Source organism: Nannospalax galili, unplaced genomic scaffold (genome assembly GCF_000622305.1).
Source record: "Nannospalax galili isolate Female #2095 unplaced genomic scaffold, S.galili_v1.0 scaffold281, whole genome shotgun sequence".
NCBI classification, from domain to species: Eukaryota; Metazoa; Chordata; class Mammalia; order Rodentia; family Spalacidae; genus Nannospalax; species Nannospalax galili.
In genome coordinates this window covers 6,020,261-6,028,764 of record NW_008349068.1, presented here as the reverse complement: position 1 = coordinate 6,028,764, position 8,504 = coordinate 6,020,261, and positions in this window count along the sequence as shown.

The following is an 8,504-nucleotide window of genomic DNA, read 5'->3' as shown; positions in this document are numbered from 1 at the left end:
CAAACACTGAAAGAAGAGTTGAAATAATTTTAGCCCTATTCTTAGTTCAACTCACAGCTATGGTTTTTCAATAGTTATTCTCATGGATGTTGGCATGTCTGTAACATAAAGATATGATTAGAGAAATGTATGACTTTATTACTTCCCAAAATAAAACTTTTTGGAGCAGTCCGTTTTAAACCTACAGAGGTCAACTATTCCTTCCTCTTAAGGTGGTAGGGCTTCTATATATACTTGGCTTACAACAATTAATATGCCTCTAAAGAACAAAGATAAAATGCACCCAGAAGGATCTTAATGAAGAATGATCGTGGCATCATTAGGGTCAACACAGTGTTTTTGTCATTTCTGGTCTCTGAAGGAATACAAGCCAGTGCATGGAAATGCAAATAAGTGGATCAGTAATATCCAGCCATTAGAAGGGAGGGAGAGATGACTCAGAAGAGCACAGAGGATTTTCAGCAGAGTAAGAAAGGTCTACAAAATATTGTAATGGCGGTTACATATTATTACACATTTGTCAAGTCATAAAATGTCTAATAGTGAGAGTGAATCCTAGTGTAAGCTAGGGACTCTGGGGGAAGATGATGTGTTCATGTAGGCTTATGAGTTACACCAAATGTACCAGGTTGGTAGGGCTGCTGATACTAGGGAAGGATGAGTATGTACTGGGGAAACAGATGTAGGAAACACTTTTCTTTTCCTCTCAATTTTGCTGGGAATCCAAAACTGCTCAAAAAAGCAGTCTTTAAATTTAAAAATAAAAGTACATACTTGCTACTTGAGCCTGTCAGGAATTCCTCACCACATTTAAGGTGATAGTTGGGGGAACAGCCCTTCCCTACTTTCCCTCCAGCCTCACTTTGTGCCTCCAGAGCTCACACTTCGCACTGAAGCTTTGCAGTTCTCCAAGTGTGCTCTCTCTCCTCACTTTCATGGCTTTCCAGCTGAAGTTTCAAATGCCTAGGACATGTTTCCTCTCTCTGCCAGCTCATTTATTCCTTTTTAAAGACTTATCTTTGGGCTAATGAGACGGATGGTTCAGTGGGTTAGACGCACTCACATACAGGCCTGATGACCTGAGTTCAATCCCAGATCCCACAAAGTGGCAGGGGGGAACCAACAACCAAGAGCTGTCCTCTGACCTCTACATGTCATGCATGCCTGCATACACACACAGTATAAATAAATGATAGATAATAAATAAATAAATAAATGTACATAAAGTAAATAAATAAAAAATAAAAGATTTTAAAGATTCCATTTTATCTCCTCTAAGAAATCTTTCTCATCCATGGTTAAAGCAAGTGTGTCCCTTCTGTGTCCCATACTATCTTCTTTTCTACCTGTTTCTAAATTCAACTGTGAGCTTCTCAAGAACAGGAATTGTTAGCCAGGAGTGGTTGTGCATGTCTTTAATCTCAGCACTCACACTCAGGAGGCAGAAGCAGACAGTTCTGGGAGGTTGAGGCCAGTCTACTTTACATAGCAAATCCCAGCTGGGGCTGCAGAGAGACCCTGTCTCAAAAATAAAACAGAACAAAAAAAGAGCAAAAATAGTCATCTATTTCTGTGTGTTAAATTTATGATGTTCAATCAGAGTTCAGTAGATATTAAAGACGACATATCACCATTGCCCACTTGAGAACTTCAAGGATTATAAGCATAGAGCCTTGAACGTTATAAAGAAGAAAAAAATCTATACATTGCTTCCAGTTCTGATCAACAAACATATATATGAAAATTATGACAGGAGAATGGTGGGTTACTGTGACTATTTCATTCACAAGGGGAATCATATGATAAGGATGATATCATAGAAACTGATACTTTTACAAAGAGAAATACACTGAAGAGTGCATGTTTGGTGTTTAATGAAGCTACAACCAGCATAATAAAACTACAGGAGTCAGCCATCAGGACTGACTTTACCAACTACTGTTCAGTGAAATATAAATCCAACTAGAATAAAAATTTCATTCAAATGATCTTGGGGGAAGGATGGTGGCAAAAGGCCTTCTCAAATAAAAATAAATCCAGTAATTATTAATCATTCTTGAAAGTGAAATTAGTGTGATATATTTATTAGTGTAAAAAGATCCTGGCATATGATTTTTGTTCTATATCAGCCCAGTCAAATCAAATACTGGACATGGAAAAACCCAAGTAGAGTTAAGCTATAATACCCATAATGACTTCTTAAATCTAGGTATACATTACTAAAATAAGATTCTTTTTAATAAATATTTAATTTTGAAGTCATTTCACATATATAGAAAAGGTACAAATGTCACAAAATTTCTATACACCTCGTATATAGTTTCTGCCATTGCTAATATTTCTCCTGAAACTCAGAAAATAATAGTACATTACTGCTAATTAAACTCTAGACTGTAATTAAGTTTACCAGTTTTTGTTTGTTTTGCTTGTTTGTTTTGGGGGGTTTGGGGTTTTTTTTGTTTTTTGGTTTTTTTTGGTCTTTTTTGAGGCAGGGTCTCCCTATAGCCCAGCTGTCCTGGAACTCACTACGTAGACCAGGCTGGCCTTGAACTCACAGAGCTCCGCCTACCCCTGCCTCCCAAGTGCTGGGATTAAAGGTGTGCACCACCACACCCAGCTTTTTGAGTTTCCCAGTTTTAACATTCATCTCCTCTTTCTGTCTTACTCTTTCCAGAGTAAGACATGGCCAGTTGTGGGGTTTTTTTAAATTTTCTTTCTTTTGCAATTTCATACATATATACAATGTGCTGTGATCATATTCATCCTCATCACCCTCTTTTTATCCCTGCATTCCTACTGACACCCTTCTTCCTAACTCATCACCTATTTTCATGGTGTGTGTGTGTGTGTGTGTGTGTGTGTGTATGTGTGTGTGTTTGTAAGTCTTGTGAGGGTAGTTACTGCTGCCGTGTGTCCGTGATTTGAATGATCATGTCATATCCAACACTGCATTTTGTGGCCACACCTCTCCAGCTTCCTCTCATCTGTGATGTTTCAGCCTTCTTCTTTTTTCATGACCTCGACTGGGAAAGTATTGGCCAAGCATCCTGTAAAATATCCCTCAACCTAGGTTTGTCTTATTTGTCTCGTGATTAACCCAGAGGAAAATGAGATTTTTCTGAAAAGGGAAATAACATTCTTTACATAAGTCCTGTTTGAAATAGCCATTTTTCTCTGTGTGAAAAATCTTGTTTATTCTTCTCTGTGATCAAACCAAAATTTAATCAAAACCCCAAAAAATTCCATTGTGCATTGCAATTTTTGATACATGTGATGATTTTAAGAATAAGTGTGATTTGAACAGGTATTCTGTCCAAAGATAAAGATAAAGTAATCCAAAGATAAAGTTGTTCAAAGTCATTGACAATATCAGATACCCTGGTAGTCAATGGGATTGGAAGGGAATATACCCATATGCCTTCATGGTAACCCCAACTGTGGGTACCTTACATTTAGACTAGTTTTTTCAAGACAGAGCTCTCTGCTGCCATACCCTGGAGAGATCAAAGTGAGAGACCTTTGATAACATCTTTGGTCAATCAGAATCTGCTGCTATGGTCCTAACATAACCAGAGTACTGAACATCATCCTGCCTGCTACCATAAACACCAATGAGTAGAGACAAGAATTAAATCTTTAATCTGTGCTTTATTCAGAGAGCAGCAATCTGAGAAGGAAGCATGTTCACACCATAATGGGATTTTTAAAAATGCCTTATGTCTCATTTCCAGACAGCAGGTTATTTAGGGAGCTTGGTCTTACAGTTCTGGTCAGGCCTCCTTTCTGAAACTTGTGATCTCTATGATTTTCTTACTATCATCCCCTGCACTCTTCCCTCATCCTCTGATAGGTGGGCTCTGGTACTTCTGTAAATGTGAATTTTAGTTAGTGTCTGTTAGTATTCTCCAGGGCCGCCTGGGCTAGAGAGTTAACTAGAAATCCATTAACAGTGTGTAACAATGGATCTAAGAGCAGATCCAGGCAGGTTCATTTGTACAGTAACGAATAAAGAGTGCTCCTATCACATGGAACACAAATGTGTTCCCCTTTCCCTATCTCCTTTTCCCTAAAGATGTCAGCAAACAAAATACAAACACATGGCCTCAAGTACTAAATCTGTTTTCTTATTTAGCCTATTAAATCATTAATCAAATGAGCCACATAAGCTCTCCAAATCAAATGTGGTTTTAAAAGAGATTAGGTGTCTAAGGAAGAGCTGAATTTAAATGTTAATGGGAATAAACAAAAAGTCAGTGATGGGTGAGAATGTATACCCCTCCCATTTGGCTTCCATGCCATTTGTAGATACTTCCATTGCTCTGAGTAGCTCTTATAATAATGAATAAGTAGAAACCAACATAAACATTACCTCTAAATGCCACAGGAATGAGTGAGCTAAAGATAAAGTTGTTCAAAGTTGTTTTGCAACAATACAGTGGGCAATTTTTTCATGGTCTCATGAGGTAGTCTAAAAACGGGATTTGGGTGTTTATATCTAATTATATAGTTTGGATGGAATTCAAAAGAGAATTTAAATTCAAAATTTATTTTTATTCTCTCAGTCATGAAATACTCAGAGACAATAAAAAATAAAACTATAATAAAATAAAACTATAATAAATAAAACTGTAATCCCATTAGTATTGTTTTCCACGGTCTCAACATGATTGGTATTTCTGTCATCAAAATGGTTTAATTCTCACTTCCATCACTCTGTCCACTTCCATTCATTTTCCTGCAAATGACATAATTTCACTATTCTTTACATCTAAATAAGATTCTATTGTGTATATATACCACATTTTCTTTAACCATTTATCTGCTGATGGCAATCAGGGCTGGTTCCATATCTTGGCTATTGTGAATAATGAAACAATAAACAAAAATGTGAAGGTATCTCTAAAGTATGATTCCTTAGATTCACACATACACACATATATATGATATATATCATATATATATATATATATGATATATATCATATATATATATATATGATATATATATGAGTGGCATAGCTTGGTCAAATGGTAATTTTATTTCCAGATTTTTGAGGGACGACCACACTGATTTCTATAGTGACTATGCCAATTCACATTCCCACCAGCACATCCTAACCAACATTTGTTGTCATTTATTTTCTTGATAATAACAATTCTGACTGGGGTGAAATGGAATCTAAAGGCAGCTTTAATTTGCATTTCCCTAATGGTCAAAGATGTTGAACATTTTTTTCAAGTGTCTTTTGACCACTTATATTTCTTCTATTCATCCCCTATCAGATACATAGTTAGCAAGGATTTCCTCCCATTCTCTGAGCTGTCCCTTAACTCTGCAGGTTGTTTCTTTTATGACAGAAACTTTTTAATTATTCAATCCCATTTGGCAGTTCTAGGGATTATGTCCTGTGCTATAGGAGTCCTTTTCAGAAAGCCCTAGCCTATGCTTATAATTTGAAGTATTTCCCCTATGTTTTACTCTGTCATATATTTCTCTAGTGAAAAAAAGTCATGATAGGAAAGAGTAGAAAAAATATTAAACTAAAAGTTAACTTAAGCTAATTTGTAGATCCACTTGTAAAGATGCACTGGTTATTCCATAAATGAGAACAGGAGTGATGGATGAAATGAATTTAAAATTCACAAATAGTACTTGGTGTCATATTCAAAGGCAAGGGGGATATTGGTGGTCACAAATGTTAATATACTGCTTTTCCTGAGGGATAAACTGTCTTAAAACTATAAAAAAATTAATTAAGGTCACAGTGTATTATAAGCCACATTTGAGGCACATTAATTTGTCATTAGAAATTTATGAGAGGATAGACATTGTTTAGTACTCCATCATAAAAGTCTTCACAACAGATTGCTATTTATTTCTCATGGTATTAAAACAATTAGTAAGAGAAAATTATAGAAAGATGCAAAAATGGAGATATTTTTAGTAAAGAAGGACTTAGGTATGAAAATTAAGTTAGCTAGGTGTTTCTAGAATGAAAAGAAGGGGCGTGTGTGTGTGTGTGTGTGTGTGTACACACATGCACATTAGGCAAAGGAACCATTACATGGTGTTGGAATGTGGCACTCTCTATACCAACCAGAGCAAACACCACCCAGCAGGCAAAACTTTTAGCTGCTATTTCTACTTTCAAACAATTCCCAAGGTAACTTTTCCATTTACTAACCTACCAGCATTATATGACTCAAGCCGCCCTGCTGCTGTTTTGAGCCACCTTGGTTCATTCCTCTCTCTTTTTTGCTATTTATATCTACCTCTATTTAAAATCTCTTCAACAACAAGCTCATCCTGTTTTCATTTTAAAGCATTTGATCCCCACAGAACTACATGGCCTCCGTAGAAGGAAATCATAATAATATTGTCTAATTATCTTTTCAATTATCACGTGCACAAACTCAGTAAATTATGCAATCCTATCCTGACTGCCAATCAGTGGGTATCATCATCTTAAGAGAAGTCAAATCCCAGGTGTTTGTCCTAATTAATATGGAAAGTGAAAATAACTTAGATAAATTCCTTTGGTCTTTTTAAATTTGCTCATATATGTGTTAATACTTTTTAAACTTTATTTTCACTTTTTAATTATTTATTATTTTTATTTTATGTTGATGAGTGTACTACCTGCATGTATGTAAGTACAATGCCTGCAGAGGTCAGAAGAGGGCATCAGATACCCTGGAACTGGAGTTAAGGATGGTTGTTAGCTATGGTGCGCACGGTCCTGCGGGGATCGGTCTCCTGCGGCGCTGCGCGCGCTCTGGAAATGGCAGCGGGTGTCCCGCAGGCTTCTCCGCCGTGCCGCGTCTCCGTGTCTGTGTGGGTCTCTGCTACCGAAGCGTGTCCGGTCGGGTACTGCCTTAATTTTCCCCTGTGTGCTTTCCTCTTGTTGCGAGATCCACTGGCCACTGGATCACGCAGGAGAGCACGAGGCGGCTGAAGCTGGGGCTTCGTGAGTCGGTGACGGAGGAATGCTGCCCCCCGGAGAGGCTGGGTCAGTAGTAAGACACAGGACTCTGCTTAGTCCATGTTATAGCTTTATTAAGTGTTCAGCTCCTAGCTCCTAGTGATCCAGCTCTCTATATTGAGAGAAGACTGGGATATTTTATACCATGGGGGTAGTGGTAAAAGCTTTAGCTGATAGGTATTTTGGGGATGCCTCATTTGCGTGTGGAAATGGGCTCCCGCCAGGCTGCCAGACTACTGCTTGAAAAATCACATCCGATCTTGTTTATGTTAGGGGCATTTGTGGCAGGCACTTCAAAAGGAGAGTCAGGAAAAATGCCAGGATGTCACCCTGCTATGAAAGGAGTTTTAGCACATAGTTCCAAGTTTCGTGAGCTGTCCGGATGTGAAGAGACTTCTACTTTACATAACAGAGGTCCCTAACATCTCCCCCTCTTTGATTTAAATATGAAGACGTGCCATGCCAGACCTAAGGGTCAACTCATTTCCTCTCGGGAGAATCCAAAGTTTGATAACTGACCATGACCTGTTTCCGTGGTGATTTTTAGCAAATGGCAGTAACTGTCAGCAAAGAAATCTTAGAAAACAGTGAGCAAGCATACACAGTATTATCAAGGGGTAGGAGCCATGCAAAACAAGGGATTGCTAAGCCAAATTGATTACAAAGTTTTGAGAGTGTTAACATTGGTTTCAACAACATTTGATTCATTTACAAAGAAACAGTATCTTTCCCAATATCATATAGTCCCCATGTTCAACAGTTATCAAGTCCAATGTTCTTTTGTTGTGAAGCACAGTTCTGGTGAGAGAGTTCATTTGTTGTTGGAGAAACTCCAGGCTATCAGTCACGAAAGTCAACTTGGTTCAGCTTGTCTTCAGCCAAGGCGGAATCAGGTACAGCTTGTTGCCATGGCAACGCCTCCAGCATCCAGTGTAAGTTCGGTCTCTGCCATCAGGGGGAAGAAGATTTTTTCTCTGCTAGCAGCTCCTGGGATGCAATTATTATTACACAAAAGGTGGACAAAGAGAAATTAACACAGTTTTGGGCTTTTCCTCACTCTATAGGAAAAGGCTGGGGAGGCTTGCTGCTGAAAATGCAAATTAAATAGTTAGTTGTTTGAATCCACTTAGATGAAAGTCAGTGAAATCTTTTTCTGTTGGCAGCTCCTGGATAAAGAAGGGTGGTAACTGGTACTGCTGTCAGCAAAATCTATTGGATGCACACAAAAAAGCTATTAGACATTAGGGTAGGTGGTGAAGGGAAGAAGGTTAAACTTGTTTTAGGACACAGTTGATTTTATTTGGTCCTCTGTCTTTCCTGTAGAATAATATTATAAGTTAACACAGACTTGGCTGCAGATGTAAGCTGTTGAGAGACATGAAAGTTAGCTGTGGGGTACCTGGAAAATGCACCTGAGTGAAATTTGTCATTACTTTAATGTTCCAGCGATTGTCCAATGGATCTGATTCTTTTCTTGAAAAATAATATCTCAAGGACATGGTATTAGGGGGAGTGGGGGCTT